The sequence below is a fragment of the Diorhabda sublineata genome, chromosome 2 (genome assembly GCF_026230105.1).
Source record: "Diorhabda sublineata isolate icDioSubl1.1 chromosome 2, icDioSubl1.1, whole genome shotgun sequence".
Classification (NCBI taxonomy): domain Eukaryota; kingdom Metazoa; phylum Arthropoda; class Insecta; order Coleoptera; family Chrysomelidae; genus Diorhabda; species Diorhabda sublineata.
Window position 1 is genome coordinate 39,423,028 of NC_079475.1, and position 21,364 is coordinate 39,444,391.

General features: G+C 33.6%; 1 protein-coding gene across 1 annotated transcript in view; it reads right to left on the reverse strand.

Annotated features, from left to right (window-relative positions):
• LOC130452915 (uncharacterized) overlaps positions 1-21,016 on the reverse strand; it is a 55,667-nt gene extending 34,651 nt beyond the window's left edge. Inside the window, exon 1 of the mRNA XM_056792442.1 lies at positions 20,827-21,016. The gene's annotated coding sequence lies outside the window, so the exon portion shown is untranslated. The remainder of the gene's footprint in view (positions 1-20,826) is intronic.
• Positions 21,017-21,364: the final 348 nt, after the last annotated feature.

The window sequence follows — 21,364 nt, forward strand, 5'->3', positions numbered from 1 at the left end:
TGGTTATTAGAGCTAAATCGTCTGCAAGATTGATAGCGCTTCAAAAAGTAATTTTCTGTGTACGTATTGGTATTTTGACAAAAATTGTGGATTATTCTTACTTCAAATGCGAGAATTCTGCTAATAAACTAAACATCAACTGAAAATGAGCATCATCGGATAATCAAATCATGCTTCAGCCGATTGGAGCCACATATGATAATATTTTGTCTTCAATTCTTGCATAAGATGATTCTTGAAAGCTTTCAAACCAAAATAAGCTAAAATCCATTTCATTAATGGGAAAAAACACAATCCCAGTTGCTGAAAAAGGCGACGAATTAATTGATTTCGATATTTTCCGATGTTTTCTTGTACAGTCGTTACAGCTTCTTCATTGTGTATTGTTGGGCATCTCACGAGATGGTTCGAACAAAGTCCATTGTTATTAGAAGGACCTACTCTGAAGAACGATTATGTACACCATAAAATGAACATAGTGGATGATAATTGTGACCAATAAAACCATTATTTTGATAAATAATTTCAACAATCGCTTCTCTTGTGTAATTTTTAGTATCATAAAATGATGTTGCTTCGGAAATTGATGTTCGATACTTAAAATAGCAATTTTAGATTATTCTAAAATCTATATAAAGTAGTTTATGATTATTTCGGTGGTTCCAAATGATATTGATACATTCCATACAACATAATATGAATTATATTACAGACCAATGAATCGTTCTGGTTTCCATATAATTCAATGGAAATTATTATCATTGTTCAGATGTGATTTCGATCTGTCGATGTGGAATATTTTAATAGGGATGTTGAGTTGCCACAGTACAATAAAAATGAATAATAATCGAAAGGAGTCAAAAAATAAGAGTTATACTTAATTTTTCATATAAATGAGTTTGATTGATGTAATGGCGTTAATTCTGTGTTTAATTGTTTAAGTTTAGAGTCGGATTTATTGATTTTTAAAATATTATCAGAAATTCGGCTCTAATTTAATTATATTTGACTCTATTTTTTACGTATTCTCAAATTTAAATATATATTTTTTGAGTTGTTTACTTTAGCACTTCTTTTTTATTTTTACAACTCACTTTTTTCTTCCTAGTGAAGAAATTGGGTTTCGACGTTTCGTCCCACCGATTGACACCACCGTTTCGTATAGTTGATTCTTTTTTGAACTATAGGTTTGTTCCAACCTGCTAGTCGGGACAGTACTTGGAACGGTTATCGGAAGCGTTTATAGATATTTTCGTGCACGGTTCAGAGACCGAACAGACCACCAAAGAGGTGGTACGGAAGCTGGAGTTCAGGAAGATACAGGAAGAGCACCAAACGTACAGGATTGAACAGGACCTGGTACTATTGAAAGAGGGAGATGAAGAAGATGATTGTTTGTTTTAGTGTTGTCACCTTCTGTGTTGAATATTTTGATAATTGTACGTTTGGGAACAAATATGAACTAGGATCTACTTCACACCACATCAGTCTGTCTGTCTTCATCTTTTCTGCATCTAGAAGACATCTGTTATGGATATTTGAAAGAAGAATTAAATTTTTTTATAAAATTTTTGCAAAACCTGAGATACTCCGTACTTGTAGAATGTAGAATGAGATATTTAACTATCGTAATAAAATATCTAAAAAAAGAGATCAATATGTTGAAATATGAAGATAGATAATAAAAAAAAACATGAGCTTTAATCGAGATATTAGATTTACATAATAAAAAATATCAAAATTACTAATTTATATCGAAACGACATCAAAAGTAGCGGTATTATGTAAATTAGCAATTCAAATTGTTAATCTGATTAGTTTTTTTTTACAATAAAAATAAGAAAATGATGTAGTTCATTGGAAAATAACATAAAAATGAGGTAATTGTGAGAAAAATTAATTGAATAGTGTATGAGATAGTAATATCATATGAACGTTTGAAATTTTATCCCACTTCTGAATATTATTTCACACAATAGATAACAATAGATAAATACGTTTATTATTCACGTCTAAATCAATGATCTTGCTTGCCAATATACGAGTTATATCCACGCTGAAATGTCTTACTTCTTTTAGATGTCAGCATTAATGCCGCCGCTTGTGGAATCAGATCTTTGATTAGTTTTCTAAATACCCTCACATATATCGGTGAATTCGCTATGACGGATCCAATGATGGTATATAAGTCAGGAGGAAAAGAAGGTAGATAGCAGCAAAACCAACCTACACGGGCTGAGACAAGCAGAGACTCATCTGGGAAACTGTAACCAGAGTAGAATGTACCAACCTAAGTAAAAACAATCTACGAATACAACCAGGAGTTCTATTGGGGCACTGTCGTCTCAACAAACATCTGAAGACGCTAGATCTGGCAGATGATGCGTCGTGCAGATTTTATTGCACTGGGGACGAAACCTCTATCCACTATCCACATTTTCTCCAAGTATTGAATTCCAAAGCACTACACCTAGGTGCGTATGAAATAGAAGACGAAGATCTTTGGCAATTAAAGCCATCCCACAATCTGAACTTTTTAAAAGAAGCGGGATTGATAGATCAGTTGTAAACACTGGGTTTTCCAAATCCATAGGTCATAACATAGGTCAGACAGTTTAATAAAGAGCTTGATCAAGTGGACGTCTTTGGTTACTGTGGAACTTAATTGGAAAGAAGCTTGAGCAAAACCGTAAGTTTACTTTGCTCATATTGTCTACCCAAAAATCTTACTGAGCACAATGAGTATCGGATGGGCAGTGTACTATTCTTTTTGACACACTAGAATCAAGATGGTGATGATTTTTATTCTTGGATAGTCACGTAGGTTGAAACTTGGGTAGATATCTGACGAGAACACAAAAACTAAACGGCACACTTCGTCTCAACGAAAATTGAGCTAAGGCAAATTTTGTCACCTCCAAAGTGATACACACACACATTGTTTAAATGACGGCCGTCACGTTTGCGTACATTTTCATAAACTTTTCGAAGAAGTTGTCGAGGAATACTCCTGATCTTTTCTTCAATATTGTTTCTTGAATCTGTCGAACGCTCTTAAGATAACCCCACAAGAAAAAATCAGGTGGGGTCAAGTCAGGGCTCCGAGGTGGCCATTCAATATCACTCCTTCGCGAAATCACCTTTTCTGGGAACAACTCATGCAACGCAGCTAAAGAGTTGTTAGTGGTGTGCGATGCGGTCCTGTATAATTTTAATGTTATTATTTTTGAGTAATATGAAAAAAATTTCCTACAAATATGTATCTTTAACGACAAAGACATATTTTCTTAATACATAAAGGTGAGTTTAGGTACCAGACAGACTGTAAGTTATAAACATTGAGTCAAAGTCAAAAAGGTTACAATTTTTTTGAGTTTTAAAAAATTTGAATAGACTGTTGTAGTTATGCCGTTTGCATTCGAATATATTTCTATTTATTTCAAGAAATTTATGAAGCAAATAAATCTCACCAAGCCACGCCACTGTTATCGCAGATTGTCAAGTAGGAATATTCCAAAGAAATTGTGTACAAACGCCTTCCGAAAGCTTCAGCGAATAGAAATGTTTTAATTGGTAAACAGTGGAGATGATAAGTCCACGTGGACTGACGGTTTGTTCGATTTTACCGAATTTTATACGGGGAGGAAACATTATTTTTCATTTCGGAATTCGGTATGAGTTACGAAATAGTGGTAAATACAAGCAGCGAAGTTTTATGAAGAATACATATTGTGCCACGCTATAACCATCTTGTAATGTCGAAAATTAGTTTAACATTTGTAGGTTTTCGTACAATAAATATGGTTTCTTCGTCTGTACGCGTTTCTTTATATATAAACACGAAATTTTTCTTTGATGATATACCTCGTAATTAAAAAAAAACGAGTCCGTAAATGTTTAGTGACGTGAAGTACGTGTTGGCCTTCATAATTATCCAAGATGGCAACCGTAATATTTCTGAAAGAAATATCATGACTAAGCCTCGGGGTATATAAGAAAGGTAAAAATTCTTTCACATAATACAACAATATTGTAAGTAATTATTGGTTCAGTTATGCAGCAAATATCGGTATTTATATGTGTTTATACTTGATAAATGTGTTTCTGAAACTCGATACAATCGTTGGCTTCTTCTTTCCTCGCCGCATATTGAACCTAGGTATATATTTAATCTTCGCAACAACCTTTGTTTACTTAGTATACGCATTCTAAGAAAACTTTCTCGTTTATGAAGGAAGATCCAAAAATAATCGAAATTTCCAAACAACGTTATCATTTTCAAAATACTTTTTAATACAAGATGCTTATACTATTTTGTACAATTATTTAGCAACTTCGTCACTTCTTCGATATTGTAGAATCGGTGGAATATTTTAAAGCGTGGTAATAAGAAAAAGTCACATGGGACTAGATCAGGTACTTCGGGCAGTGTATCCATACCAATCTTTTGAACTGATCATTGTATGTGCAGGTGCATTGTCATGATGAAAGAATCAGTCTTCTTTCTGCCAAAAATGAAGTCATTTTTGACAAGAAACATTTTTTAGGTACTCACATCTAGTTAGTATTCCATTTAGTTAAAATGACGCTATCAGTGAAGCAAAGACTGAACGATAGCATGCTCGGCCTGTTTCTTATTAATATTTAATCCCTAAGACACAAAAATTTTACTAGAGGAGCTTCATTGTCCAGAGATTGTTGCCATCACTGAACATTGGTTAAATAATAATGATCCTGTTCTTGTCAAAAACTACACCACAGTAGTCGGATTCAATAGAACTAATTTATCTCATAGAGGTACTATGATCAAGTCCAAAAACAATGATATAATATCTGAGAAAGTATTCGAACTTTCTATCGTCCACAACAAGACTTATGATTATGATAAATGGTTACGTGGGCTGACGTGCATACTTTTTGTCACAAACTACTGACCTTACTGGAGTAAGTACCTCTAAAATCCAAACTAATTCTATGTGGCGATCTCAATATTGATTGTTTCAGTGTGTGTGCTGATCAAAAATGTCTTCAGTCAATTTTGGATTCTTTTGGTAAGACCAGTTCTAGTACTATAGACTATGTCGTGTCATCGTATGATCCAGAATCCACCGACTGTACTGTCTTTAATTCAGATATCACCTGAAGCAGTGATAACAAAATTTTCGGTAAAATCCAATACTAAAAATTCTTCTTGCAAATTATGCTTTTCGGAAAAAGATTTCAAAACTTCGTGCACAGTTGTCAAACCACTGACCGGAACATGTTTTCTGGTAATGTGAATTTTCTAGATTCTAATTAGTCTGGAATCCAATTCTTGTCCATTGTGAATGTTTCAAGAATTCTTCATTGAGCATAATCTTTACTTCACCTGATAACCTCAAAATTCATAGAAATATTTCTATCAACGTCAATTTGAATATTGAATTTTGAATTCTATGAGTTTGAAAATTTATACAAGCATTAATACTATTTAAAACAACCGAAAATAATTAATTATTTTCAAGACGATGAATACATAAGTATTCGAAAGCTCGGAAAATATATTACAGTTAGTTCACGTTGGTGTTTCGTTGCCACGTTCCCAATAAGAAATCGCTTTATACCACATGTGTTAAATTAGATTAGAATTCATACTTCACCATGTTTTTAGCAGTGATTATGTTTGATTTCTAATTATTTTAAAATCATTGACTTGGATAATTAGATAAAGGTTGGGAAAATAAAAGCAAATATAGAATCAATATACTTTATTAGTAGTCATTACTGTCATTGGTACAATTAGAATCATGAAACTGTCTTTCCCAATATTTTAAATATTAGTATTCTGATATTTAAATCTTGATATGTTATTTCTACATTTCTTATAAAATTCTGTCCACCAGCAATTCTATATATTCAGTTTAAATCATAGATATAGCAAACTTTCGATTTGCACAATTTTCCTTTGGTAATAAGTACTTATATTTTCTTTACTGTTTCAAAATATAGTACATTAGGCAAAAACGAATGGTCATGGGTGAGGAAATGATTATAGATCTTATAAAATTTTTCTACATCATCTCTTGATTTGTTAAAATCTTCCACCACTTATAGACCTGTGAAATTTCTTTGCTTTTCTTCAATAAATGGCTACTTATCTATATCACTTGAGATTTTTGAAAGTACAGCACAGCTTCACACGACTTTGTAAAATCAATATTATTAGGATTGAAGATGTCAAAGAAATATTACTAAACTCAATTGGTTATTAGAAAATATAACTTTTAATGAGCAAACAGTGAAACAGAATTCGAGCCTGAAAAACTTCAGCAAAATTCCAAATTAACATTAATTGCTAATTAAGGATGGAAGGTTATTAAAAGCTTTCGTTGGCATTTAGATAAAGTTATGAACTAAGTGACTAATGAGCAAAAAATTTTTCATAAAAACCTAATAAAACGAGGAATGCGTTTTCATTTACAAATAGATCTATAATTAACACAGAAAGATTATTGAAATAATTAAGAATTCGAATTAGATAAGATGATTCTCCAATAGACTGAAATTGAGTATCTAATTTTTTGTCTCATCTAATTAATGGTTTCTAAATAATATAAATCTAATCACATTTATGTTCTACTTATACACGGTATGGACTTATCACATAAAATCATCATTTTAATTAGTAAATAAATTTTTGATCTTGAATTTTTGGTCTTCAGCCGCAACGATTTTTTAAACAGAAACACTGAAGATAAAAGTTGTGAAGTACCTGAACATTTGGAATATTTAAATAAAAAGAACAAAACTACTTTCCGGGATGCCTCTAAAGTTTTTCTGTATGATAAATGACAGATACGATTTCGCAGCTTGAAATTCTCTCAAAGAAGTTCTTCATTTGAGTCTTATTTTTCCGATTATATGACAAAAGATAAATCATCAAGAAAATGGTGAAAGTTTTGAACACCAAAATCAAGTTTAACAACGGAGGCTTTTCGGTCCTAATTATCCAGTCTGAGGATTTGCCTGCAACCGTACGAATCAAGCTGTGCCTATTTGTTTTTCTTCCTTTGTCACAGTTCAAAGTGCTCCTTAATCTACGAATCTCTATGTCCATGGATCTAGTCCTACCAACTTTTTATCAGCCAGCTCATTTAGTGCCTTGTATTATAATCAGCATTCATACTTGTAAAGCTATTGATGCCGCTGCAGGAGTGCCATTTGCTTGGAATGACATGCAATTCAAAAGCCTGATCTTCAAGAAACATTTGGTTTTCTACGAAAGCTAACCAGCGCCAAACCGTCCATTATTCGAACTCAGTGTATGTAAATTAAGTTGCCTTTAATGAAACGTTGCAAGATGTTTGAAATAATACACATTGTTGCAAAAAATGTACCCAATACTTTCTGGCGGTTGACTTCCTACATTTCATTGAGTCAATCTCTGTCGTACCAAAGGCCCACCTTAACTGCTTTCGTCGCTTCAAAAATTTTTAACCGCCGATCCATTTTTGCAATTCTGGGATCAGAAAATAATCCCAGGGGCCTAAAATTGTTAACTAGGATGAATGACGTAGCAATTCAAACTTTAATTAATTAATTTTTGTTATTGCGATAACGTGTGTGTGAGCTGCATTTTCTAGATGAAATAACACGTTCTTCTTAGCCAAATGCGGCCGTTTCTGCTAGATTTCTTCGCTCAAACGTTGCAATAAGTTAGTATAATACTCTCCGTTGATAGTTCTTCCTTTTCCAAAATAGTTAATGGACATTTTCCCACGCGCAACCCAACGCCATTACATAGCCTGCAGATGGAACGGTCCTTGCTTTATTTGTAGCCGATTCTCCCTTTTCAGTCCATTGTTTTGATTGTTCTTTCGCTTCGATTGTGATGTGATAGATCCACGTTCTATCTTGCCAAACACTCGATGAAAACATCTTCTTTTTGTTTCAATGTGACCAAACGCGTCACCCATTTAGCGCATAGTTATTTCATGCCAAAATTTCCAGTTAATATGACTAATCGCACTTTTTGAAATGTCTACTATGTCTGGTAGTTCACACACTTTCAGTCAACGATCATCCAGTACCGATTTGTGGATTTTCTTCAACATTTCTGGAGAGGTCACCACATTGGGTCGACCACTGCAATGCTGGTCTTCGCAGGTCGTACGTCCTCGTTTAAACTTTGCTACTCAATATTCTAAGATCTTAGAATTATTTACATGTTCACAAATTCACGAAACAAATACTAAACAACGTGGTATCTTCAAACTACGGTGATATTTTCGAGCAACTACCACCATCTCTAGGTCAGACCACCAGGTACTTCTGGGAACATACTTGTACTTCTGTATCTAAGAAACAATAGGGTTCATTACTGGACTCAAATAAATTGCGTGTCCAAATCATGCTCAAATTGTACTTGTCTACTCCTGCTCTTGCCAAATCACTTTTTTTGGATCTATTCGTTGCGTTGTGATAAAACTAATAAAGACAACGAAGATGACGCGGAAAATGTTAACTTAAATGGAGTGCATATATGAGAAGATGTTTTTTTTTTGGAGCAATATAATACTCTGAACTAAGAACAAACTTCACATAAGTTTCTGCTTAGTTGATTTTAGTTAATTAAATGATATAAAGAATGTACGTAGTTTTACTTTAATTTGTTCTCTGTTAATTCCACAAGAAATTGTCTACAGTAATCGATTTGATAGATAAATTCTACAACGTGAAAGTTGAGATAAATGAAAATAATCGCGTAAAAGACCACATAAAACTGGAACTAAGAAGATTATCCTAGTTGAAACTAAAAGTTGAAAAGTAACTAGTAGATTGTTAACCGAAGTAGAAACAGTAATCATGCCTTATAAGCTGCCCACATATTAATTGCAACCATTTATTTACGAAGAATAATCATCGTTTTATTCTTTATATGGTGTATTTCTTTAAAAAATTATTGCTGGAAATCTATTGATTCTAATAATCATGTTATTCTTTATCAAATTTTAAATTAAATCATTATATTAATAGAGACATATAAAGCATCCATATTCGAATCTAATCATTTCTCATATTTCTTTCTTAAATTAATAAAATAATCTAACGAATTAATACGATATCTCAACTTGACAAAACCCGTTTTTTTATAACCCATAAATATTGGGTACTAAAAAGATCCTGTATTCATAATGGAAATTTCAACGATATAATCGGCTAGTAAACACTTTTTAAAATGGCAGATATAACATCTAGATTCTACTTCAACTGTAAACTTGTTTACAGAAACCACCTCTTAGAAATTCTATAAAATCTTATATAATAACGAAACTATTTGAAGGAAAGAAGCTGCATATTTTGCGGTATAGAAATTAAACCAGTTCACAATATTTTATTTTTACTTAAGTCTTAAGAAGTGTCAAAGAAACATACGTCAAATTACACCTATCGGAATTTGATAACAAAACGAGTTTCAAAATTTGCGAAATAATTTGTGAGAAACTTGAATATCTACATATAATTCCAATATAAACATTCTGTTATAACATTGCTGTTTATTATAAGACAATAGGGTAGTTGATAATATTTGGAAATTAGTTTAAAATTATAGCTTAGCATCTATTTCACCCCAAAAATATGTTATTTTGAGAAAAATAAGTGTTTTACGTTAGTATTTTGAGTTTTTAGAAATGAATTTGAAATTGACCGCGAAAACGGACAAGACTATCATGGCGTCTTGAATGACGTCACACCTCGCAAAGCAGCTGTCAATTGTGTTTTTTTAATAAATGATAATTCCTCGTATTATAAATACCGTATAGTGCCCCAATGTGAAAGTACAACGATAATTTACTTACTTACTTTCATTCCACAAATTATTTCATCATTTATTTTAATTAAATCATTTTGAATCAAGTATCAAACAAAACGTGATATATCTATTTATAAATGTACAAAATCTACCAGAATATACCACACATACCATATAAAATGTTATACTTAATTAAGTTGAAGTTATTGAAACTTTGCGTTTGCTAACCTCAAAATCAGTTAAGTATTTTCATTCCACAGTGGGTAAATGCGATTCTCTGACTGGTAACTGCTAATTAAATAAGACTTTGTTTGTTTTTCACATAATACAGCGGACTTTCGATGAACAAAAGTAAATGTTCGATGCAACAAATTTGTCAAGCATAACTGCGTCAATTTTGGGCAAATTATTGCAGTTTGCTTTGTTAAATTCTGATTCAATGGCAAATTAAACTGAAACCGAACTTCATTAATTTAACAATAATTGCTGAAAACTCGCAATAACCTGGTTACTTTATAAGAAAATGACAGTTACAACATAGCGTTTCGCGAGGTGTGACGTCAAGCTTTTTTTTTATTATCACGTGATCTATTATTAATCTTTTATTATTTTTGTAGAACAGTTGTTTTTTTTTATTTACTAATTATTATGATTAATCATTAGAAACTCAAAGCGATCCGATGTATTCTTAGTGGAATCAAGCCCATTTAGTTATTTGAACAATGAGACGCCACTGAAGGCAGTAGAATCCATTTTTCTCACGAAACTACGTCATTCCTTACTGTTTGTTATATCGAAATTAACAAATATCTTCTTTTCCTTCTACTTCTTGGAGATCTGTCGATCTGTTCATTCTGAAGCTGCCTGTGCATCTTTTCCTGAGAGGTGGATTGCCAGCTATCTTTTCACCTTTTAGGTGGTCTCCCGGGAGGCTTTGAGCCGGGCGGGTTGGTTTTTAGGACTATTCTCGGAAGTCTGTTCTCGTCCATCCGTCTTACATGGTTGTACCACTGCCTCTTACGCTGTTTTCCCCACCTCACATTGTCTTGTATCCCGCATTGCTCTTTGAAATCTGTATTTCTTACTCTGTCTCTCAAATATCAAAGAACCCAATTTCGTCACGAGATATACGTCGTACATTCAACTATAGGTTAGGTTTATAGGATTCAAATATATTCAAATATTATTTTACTCTTCAGAATTAAAAAATATTTGGCCAGGAGTACCATAAGAAAGTGAATTAGAGCCAGTATTATTATACACTAGTGTACAATTGCCACTTTTCATTATTTAAATCTGTATTAAACAAATCTGTAGGTAATGTTAATAATATTCACAAAAACAATCAGTTTATACCAGTTGAAATAAATAATACGCTCTACGTCCATATCAAAAAGGACTCCACGTTCCTCCACGTTAACATCAAGTTTAGAAAAATCTATTGGAATTCTACAAATATAGAACAAAATACTATTCTGTAAGCAAAATATGGACATCTTTGCGAATGTGCCAGTCAAATTAACTTACTTATAATACAGAGACTTGAAAGTATTGAAATGGTTACGAAAAGGGGTTTTATTATAAAAATTATTCTACATTCGAATGCTTCCCTTCAATATAGTCAATTCCCCTCGACACACACCTCTCCATACGTTTTTTCTATTGATCGAAGCAGTGCTGGAAGTCTCATGTGGTGAACGCCTTTAGGAGCTCTGCTTTACCGCTTCCATCGACTCAAATCGGGTCCATTTCAAAGCAGATCTTTCTCTAACCTTCCAAGGAAATCTGAGCAGACCCGTTGACGCAAGAGCTTTTGGTCAGGAGTCAAATTTTTTGGCACAGACATTTGTCGTGTGTAATTCCTCGTGTAAAATTTTTCTTACTGTTTCTTTATCAGTGTTTACAGTCTCGGTAATCATCCGGATGCTTATTCGAGGATCTGCATGCACAATTTGGTTGAGTTTGGTCACCGTTTCCGGAGCTGAAACATTCACAGGGCGACCTGGGCGCTGGCCATCTTCAGTGCTCTCTCGGCGCTCACTAAAGCGCTTACACCACTCAAAACTACGCGCACGGGATAGAGAATTGTCCCCATAGGCCTCTTGCAACAATTTATAGCACTCAGTCGGAGTTTTCTTCAATTTAACACAAATATTATAATAGTGACGGAAACGTGTTTTTCTTGGTACCGCAAAAATAGTGACATCCATCGGGACTTGACAATGGACACTATTGATAAGACTATTACCAAATTATCAAGAAGTCAAGAACAAAGATTTCACCAACACGCGGATGTTAAGGGTCAACCCCCATTTAACAACGATTTAGTAATAACAATCGAAAGAAAGAAGCCCTTCGAGTTAGTGGACGTGAAAGTATAGAGCTCGGTAGAAGTACCTGATCCAGCAAAGAAAACACAAAAAATTTTGGAAACTTTTTGACCATCCCGCCATTTTTTTAAATCCGGGAAACGAAAATAATCCCAGAGGGCTAAATCTGGCGAATAGGATGCATGGTGTAGCAAAACAAACTTTAATTAGAAAATTACGTTTGTTAAGTAGCTGAGGATGTACTTTATAGTTTCCTTATCTGATCGACAAAAGCTAAATTAGAAATCCTCTGTCTACTATATCAATTATGGTTTCTACTGAGCTTACAACATCTTCTTAACTTTCACAGTAGTTATGATATTCATTTTCGCTTGTCTTTGTCAGCTTGTTGTTTTATAAAACTCATCTATAGTAAGTAGATTTTGAATGTGAAAAAACTATTATTTACGTATTCCACGAGTGATAGATAGATAGATAGATAGATAGATAAAACAGATGATATCAGTAATAATAAAGGATACATTTATACAGAATATAAAGTATTATTATCTGAGTTGTAATTACAAGACATCGCGTGGGCAAATCTCGATGCATCTTATGTTTAAACCGGGTTCCTTTCAAACCGTAATTTTATAATTTCTCTTGTTTTTATCACGCCATTTTCCTACCATTCCAATTATTATAATTATAGTGTGTCCCTTTCTCATATGTTATTTACATTAATTTTGGAAATACAAACAAAAAAAGTATATTATGATTCAAATATAGATTCGAATCAAAATCGAGATACTATCTAGACTATTTCCAAAATTTTGTTGGATCCGGTGGACCAGCTACATTACGACCTATTCCCAAAACTCGAAAAAAAAACCAAGTTCATATATATTAATGGAAACTTTAAAATTTTCGATCGACCAATCGAAAAAGTTTACTACAGTGACTCTCAACACAAAAACCAATCACTTCTCACAAATTTTATTTAGAAAACTCGGAGTGGTCAAAAGAAATGTAATAAAATTTCTTGTATTATAGGAATTAATTAAATATTTAAACCTACTATTTATTATTGTTATAACTGTAGTAATATAATTAAAATTAAACACTTATAACGCAACGTAACTTCTACAATGGTAATTACAAAAAAGGATAAAATTTTAATGAGAGAGTTGTACTTGATGATGATTGACAACGAATTATCAATATTATCAAGCTTTCGTCAGGAATAACTGCATAATCTTCCCATTCTGTGATATTTAATCTACTCCTTTTTTTTGTAATGGTTCTAAAGTTTTTTCGATAAGATATGACGAGGAAAACGCGATTCTACCTGCGACAAGTTTGAAAAATATGAAAATTCGCACCGATCAATATACGAAGAAAAGCGGAAATCACATTCTTTGTTTTTATCAAATTGAGGCCGTCCTCTTGCAATAGAACGTTGAGGTTACGCGGTGTCTGCTTTGGGATTGATCAGGTTTTATACTAAATCATGATTCAATTTCCAGAAACTCTAAAACTGAATCAAAAGAATATAAACCCCACCTTTCGACCACGATTCTACCTGCGTCAAGTTTGAAAAATATGAAAATTCGCACCGATCAATATACGAAGAAAAGCGGAAATCACATTCTTTGTTTTTATCAAATTGAGGCCGTCCTCTTGCAATAGAACGTTGAGGTTACGCGGTGTCTGCTTTGGGATTGATCAGGTTTTATACTAAATCATGATTCAATTTCCAGAAACGCTAAAACTGAATCAAAAGAATATAAACCCCACCTTTCGACCACGATTCTACCTGCGTCAAGTTTGAAAAATATGAAAATTCGCACCGATCAATATACGAAGAAAAGCGGAAATCACATTCTTTGTTTTTATCAAATTGAGGCCGTCCTCTTGCAATAGAACGTTGAGGTTACGCGGTGTCTGCTTTGGGATTGATCAGGTTTTATACTAAATCATGATTCAATTTCCAGAAACGCTAAAACTGAATCAAAAGAATATAAACCCCACCTTTCGACCACGATTCTACCTGCGTCAAGTTTGAAAAATATGAAAATTCGCACCGATCAATATACGAAGAAAAGCGGAAATCACATTCTTTGTTTTTATCAAATTGAGGCCGTCCTCTTGCAATAGAACGTTGAGGTTACGCGGTGTCAGCTTTGGGATTGATCAGGTTTTATACTAAATCATGATTCAATTTCCAGAAACGCTAAAACTGAATCAAAAGAATATAAACCCCACCTTTCGACCACGATTCTACCTGCGTCAAGTTTGAAAAATATGAAAATTCGCACCGATCAATATACGAAGAAAAGCGGAAATCACATTCTTTGTTTTTATCAAATTGAGGCCGTCCTCTTGCAATAGAACGTTGAGGTTACGCGGTGTCTGCTTTGGGATTGATCAGGTTTTATACTAAATCATGATTCAATTTCCAGAAACGCTAAAACTGAATCAAAAGAATATAAACCCCACCTTTCGACCACGATTCTACCTGCGTCAAGTTTGAAAAATATGAAAATTCGCACCGATCAATATACGAAGAAAAGCGGAAATCACATTCTTTGTTTTTATCAAATTGAGGCCGTCCTCTTGCAATAGAACGTTGAGGTTACGCGGTGTCTGCTTTGGGATTGATCAGGTTTTATACTAAATCATGATTCAATTTCCAGAAACGCTAAAACTGAATCAAAAGAATATAAACCCCACCTTTCGACCACGATTCTACCTGCGTCAAGTTTGAAAAATATGAAAATTCGCACCGATCAATATACGAAGAAAAGCGGAAATCACATTCTTTGTTTTTATCAAATTGAGGCCGTCCTCTTGCAATAGAACGTTGAGGTTACGCGGTGTCTGCTTTGGGATTGATCAGGTTTTATACTAAATCATGATTCAATTTCCAGAAACGCTAAAACTGAATCAAAAGAATATAAACCCCACCTTTCGACCACGATTCTACCTGCGTCAAGTTTGAAAAATATGAAAATTCGCACCGATCAATATACGAAGAAAAGCGGAAATCACATTCTTTGTTTTTATCAAATTGAGGCCGTCCTCTTGCAATAGAACGTTGAGGTTACGCGGTGTCAGCTTTGGGATTGATCAGGTTTTATACTAAATCATGATTCAATTTCCAGAAACGCTAAAACTGAATCAAAAGAATATAAACCCCACCTTTCGACCACGATTCTACCTGCGTCAAGTTTGAAAAATATGAAAATTCGCACCGATCAATATACGAAGAAAAGCGGAAATCACATTCTTTGTTTTTATCAAATTGAGGCCGTCCTCTTGCAATAGAACGTTGAGGTTACGCGGTGTCAGCTTTGGGATTGATCAGGTTTTATACTAAATCATGATTCAATTTCCAGAAACGCTAAAACTGAATCAAAAGAATATAAACCCCACCTTTCGACCACGATTCTACCTGCGTCAAGTTTGAAAAATATGAAAATTCGCACCGATCAATATACGAAGAAAAGCGGAAATCACATTCTTTGTTTTTATCAAATTGAGGCCGTCCTCTTGCAATAGAACGTTGAGGTTACGCGGTGTCTGCTTTGGGATTGATCAAGTTTTATACTAAATCATGATTCAATTTCCAGAAACGCTAAAACTGAATCAAAAGAATATAAACCCCACCTTTCGACCACGATTCTACCTGCGTCAAGTTTGAAAAATATGAAAATTCGCACCGATCAATATACGAAGAAAAGCGGAAATCACATTCTTTGTTTTTATCAAATTGAGGCCGTCCTCTTGCAATAGAACGTTGAGGTTACGCGGTGTCTGCTTTGGGATTGATCAGGTTTTATACTAAATCATGATTCAATTTCCAGAAACGCTAAAACTGAGTCAAAAGAATATAAACCCCACCTTTCGACCACGATTCTACCTGCGTCAAGTTTGAAAAATATGAAAATTCGCAAAACTGAATCAAAAGAATATAAACCCCACCTTTCGACCACGATTCTACCTGCGTCAAGTTTGAAAAATATGAAAATTCGCACCGATCAATATACGAAGAAAAGCGGAAATCACATTCTTTGTTTTTATCAAATTGAGGCCGTCCTCTTGCAATAGAACGTTGAGGTTACGCGGTGTCAGCTTTGGGATTGATCAGGTTTTATACTAAATCATGATTCAATTTCCAGAAACGCTAAAACTGAATCAAAAGAATATAAACCCCACCTTTCGACCACGATTCTACCTGCGTCAAGTTTGAAAAATATGAAAATTCGCACCGATCAATATACGAAGAAAAGCGGAAATCACATTCTTTGTTTTTATCAAATTGAGGCCGTCCTCTTGCAATAGAACGTTGAGGTTACGCGGTGTCTGCTTTGGGATTGATCAAGTTTTATACTAAATCATGATTCAATTTCCAGAAACGCTAAAACTGAATCAAAAGAATATAAACCCCACCTTTCGACCACGATTCTACCTGCGTCAAGTTTGAAAAATATGAAAATTCGCACCGATCAATATACGAAGAAAAGCGGAAATCACATTCTTTGTTTTTATCAAATTGAGGCCGTCCTCTTGCAATAGAACGTTGAGGTTACGCGGTGTCTGCTTTGGGATTGATCAGGTTTTATACTAAATCATGATTCAATTTCCAGAAACGCTAAAACTGAGTCAAAAGAATATAAACCCCACCTTTCGACCACGATTCTACCTGCGTCAAGTTTGAAAAATATGAAAATTCGCAAAACTGAATCAAAAGAATATAAACCCCACCTTTCGACCACGATTCTACCTGCGTCAAGTTTGAAAAATATGAAAATTCGCACCGATCAATATACGAAGAAAAGCGGAAATCACATTCTTTGTTTTTATCAAATTGAGGCCGTCCTCTTGCAATAGAACATTGAGGTTACGCGGTGTCAGCTTTGGGATTGATCAGGTTTTATACTAAATCATGATTCAATTTCCAGAAACGCTAAAACTGAATCAAAAGAATATAAACCCCACCTTTCGACCACGATTCTACCTGCGTCAAGTTTGAAAAATATGAAAATTCGCACCGATCAATATACGAAGAAAAGCGGAAATCACATTCTTTGTTTTTATCAAATTGAGGCCGTCCTCTTGCAATAGAACGTTGAGGTTACGCGGTGTCTGCTTTGGGATTGATCAAGTTTTATACTAAATCATGATTCAATTTCCAGAAACGCTAAAACTGAATCAAAAGAATATAAACCCCACCTTTCGACCACGATTCTACCTGCGTCAAGTTTGAAAAATATGAAAATTCGCACCGATCAATATACGAAGAAAAGCGGAAATCACATTCTTTGTTTTTATCAAATTGAGGCCGTCCTCTTGCAATAGAACGTTGAGGTTACGCGGTGTCTGCTTTGGGATTGATCAGGTTTTATACTAAATCATGATTCAATTTCCAGAAACGCTAAAACTGAGTCAAAAGAATATAAACCCCACCTTTCGACCACGATTCTACCTGCGTCAAGTTTGAAAAATATGAAAATTCGCAAAACTGAATCAAAAGAATATAAAATCTTGATAAACCTCCTTACGACAAAAGCAATCGTTGAAAATCTTCATCGTTCCCATCTGCAAATAAGCGCGAGCTTATTACATTCTTATTTTGTTAACTGCGTTAATCACAAATTGCATCGATTGGTGCAATTTATTCAAAATTTTCTCTACTAGATGGATACTCGGTGGATAACACAATAAATTACCTCTGGATTTCTGGAGCTCGCCAATAAATCACTCAGGATATTGATTCGCCTTTAGTATTCGTCAAGTTTTTCGCGAATTTCTTCGCCCATAACAAATCTAACAAATGCCAATAATAATGCTTCATTGCCAAGTAAAGTTTGTAGATAATCACTCTTTTTTAGAATATTATCTGCTTATATTGATAAGAGAAGTCAAGCTAATATTTCAGTTCTTTACTATGGATATCAAATAAATTTTCATGGACCCCCGCTTATGATTGTTTGACCCTCATTTTTGGCGTGGTGGTGGGTCATTACTCACGCAAATAAGCTTCATTCATAACATTTTATAGTTACCAATAATAATGCTTTAGAAATTTTAGTTATCATTACTCATTTTGTTTATTTATTGTTTCTTTTTGTCGTCAGATATTTCTCAAGACGAATTTCATTTATGGAAGTTGTTTTGGTATCAAATTTTTTACCTTTCAAGCTAGATTTGTTTCTGATTGACGTTTAGTGTTGATTTTGGCATGGTGTAGAAGTCAATGGCAACGATATTTAACTCTAAGTTATTTCTGGTAGCTCCTTACAGACTTAGACATTCTCTAGTTAATTTTTGACCTAACTTTGTTATCGTAAAATTAATTAGTTTATGTATGGCTGCATCTGCTAAAATTTTCATAATGATTTGAAATAATTGAAAAGTTTTTTGAAGTATTTTAAAAATCATACGATAATTCGACAAACCCTTAAACAATTTCTCTTGTTTAAATTTCACGTGGGAATTAAATGATTTTTTTGCATGAGAAATAATTTCTCTATTCTATTTTAAACATTGTTACAAAAATCTGATTAAAAAGTATTATTTTCTCTTCGTTTGTGATAATTCTATCAATTAACTAATGAAAGTTATTTTAACTTTATTATGTGTAGTTTATTCAAATGTTGTTAATAAACAAACTATTATTTTTGTAAAGATTCAGTTTGAAACAATGATATAAATTAAATCAGTTACATAAACACACCCAACAAAAATATTTGGGATATACGAGGGCCGTTTTTTCAATCTCCGATAGGCTATAAATAAAAAATAAGTTAAAATAAAACAATAATTTTATTGCTTTTCGACATAAACACCGAAGAGATTGAAACATTTGTCATATCTGTGGACAAACGTTTCAATACCCTCTTCAAATAAAGTTGCCGCCAATGAATTCAACATAACCTAACCATTCTGTCAACTCGTTGTACCAGGTCATCTGAAACTTTCGATGGATTTCTGCAGCACTATTGCCTTCAGCATGTAGAAAACGAATCAAATTTCGCAATTCACACTTGGCGGGAGCATCAATAATGGCGGACATGTTTACGAGGCTGTAGCACAACGCCGACTGACGCCAGAATGTCAATAATGGCGGAGTGCGTAGTGCGAGAGTCCGCTTTCATTTGCCCGCGTAGCGTCTGCACGGAGCGATCGGAGGTTGAAAATAATACGACCCTTGTATATCAGGGAATTCGTATTGAGTAAATAATTAGAATTTCATTACGTGTAGTTATTGGGCTAAAGAAGTGTCTAAAGCTGCATGGATGGATAGACAAATAGGCACAAGAAGACTAATGAGAACGATTGAAATTAAAGGTAAAGAAAAACTGAGGTAGCGTACTAAAATATCAGGATATTACAGAGTAAGAGTTCAGAATGTGTTGAGATCGGTTAGAGAATGCCAAAAAACTGATGGGAAAAAAACCACTAAACAGATAGTATGAGAGTTAGACTTCAGCAACTCAAGAAGAGCTCTTTATTAAACAGGACAGGATACTATTGAGGAAGAAGGAAAAAACCAAATATATTGTAATGGACACGGGTAACAGTATGGCTACAGATGCAATACATACCTAACTTGGTTTTGAAAGGGTGGCAGAGTTTAATTATATTGACTTGTTGTCACTTATGCACCTGAAATTTGAACTATCAAGAAGAAAAGTTGAAAGTTGATTGATATTTGTAGAATCAGAAATAATTTAGGATTAAGTGAACTATACAAAGAAAAAGACATAGTAAACGTTATGAAAAATAAACTGAAACTAAATTGAATTAATAAAGAAAGAATAATAAAGAAGATCCATAAAGGGTAAGAAAAAAGAGGTATTAAACGCCGCAGAAAATAGTGTGTTCATATGGTACAACATGACTTAAAAAAATTGGAGGTTAAACATTGGCAAGGATTTTCGAAGGGTATATTTTATTAATTTTATGTAAAGTGATATATTTCTATTGAAATTTGATAAAACTACTTATAATTTTCACTCATTATCCATTTAAAAATATTTTCATAACTAATTTAACAGTTTATAGGAAAAACAAATGTTTTTCTGCCTATACACCGCGACGAATATTGGATTATATTTCCTACAAATCAAAGTGACAGTGGTTGACCTTAATATCAATTTGCAATATGGCTTTTTTAACAGAAAACACGCAAAACTTGTAGATCAGTTTCAGCGTTCCGTACCTCATCAGTGCAATATTTAATCTCAAAAATCTAGAGGTAAGTACATCAGTATATTACGTGGAAACAATAATAGTGAAATGAAGTGTGAATATGTCGAATAATCACAATAACTTGTTGGGATATTGCTTAGGTAATGCTTGGTATTCATCAAAGCACATTGCATTAATACGTCAAGTAATAAAAAGGTACGGTGGAAGTATTTAAAATTTCTGTGTCTTCCTCTTGGAGAAAATACAATATTCTGGGGCAAAGAAAATATAATTTCCTCATTATTACAAATGAAAAATGATAGACTATAGCTAAGCATAGAAAAAACATAGTTTATAACCCATATTTTACATGTTCTAGCGTTTACATTCAATATGTTCTGTTTTAAACTTGAGAATTATTATCCCAATTATAATCCTGTAACTGCTTCAACAATGAAAAGAGAGAGAGAGACGCAAACTAAACGGGTGCATTTAAACGCATTCCAAAATAATAACGATTCGGCTTACCGGCTTTCCTTTTAAAGTTATAATCCAGTTTTAATCAATTTGAACACTAATTGAACGGTTTTGTCACAAATATCCAACAATATCCCACCAACACTCGTTAAAAAGAGCAAAAGTCAAAGAACTAACTCTAAAGCAAATAACGCATGTCTTAAAGACAAAAGACACTCGAAAACGGATGACTACACCTGGCGTTCGCGAACGTTAACAGGTAGGTCTTGAATAAAATACGAAATGACTTTTTACCTTGTTCGGACGAGATCGGAGCAGATCGTTGATATTGAAATGGAAGGTGTGAGTTGTGGCTATACTGAGTAAGAAGAATCCTCAAGAAAAGTTTCGTAATAACGCGAAGAAATTTTATTAGAATAATTCAGTTGACAATGGAGATGTTTTTTCAGCTGTATCATTGTTTTTATCGTCATTATTGAATGCTATTCTCACTTTTGAGAACAATAATTTAAATATCACGGGATTGTTCTCGAAATGCCTCTAATTTGTTTGTCTATTAAAATAGAAAACGTAAATTAAATTATTCTAC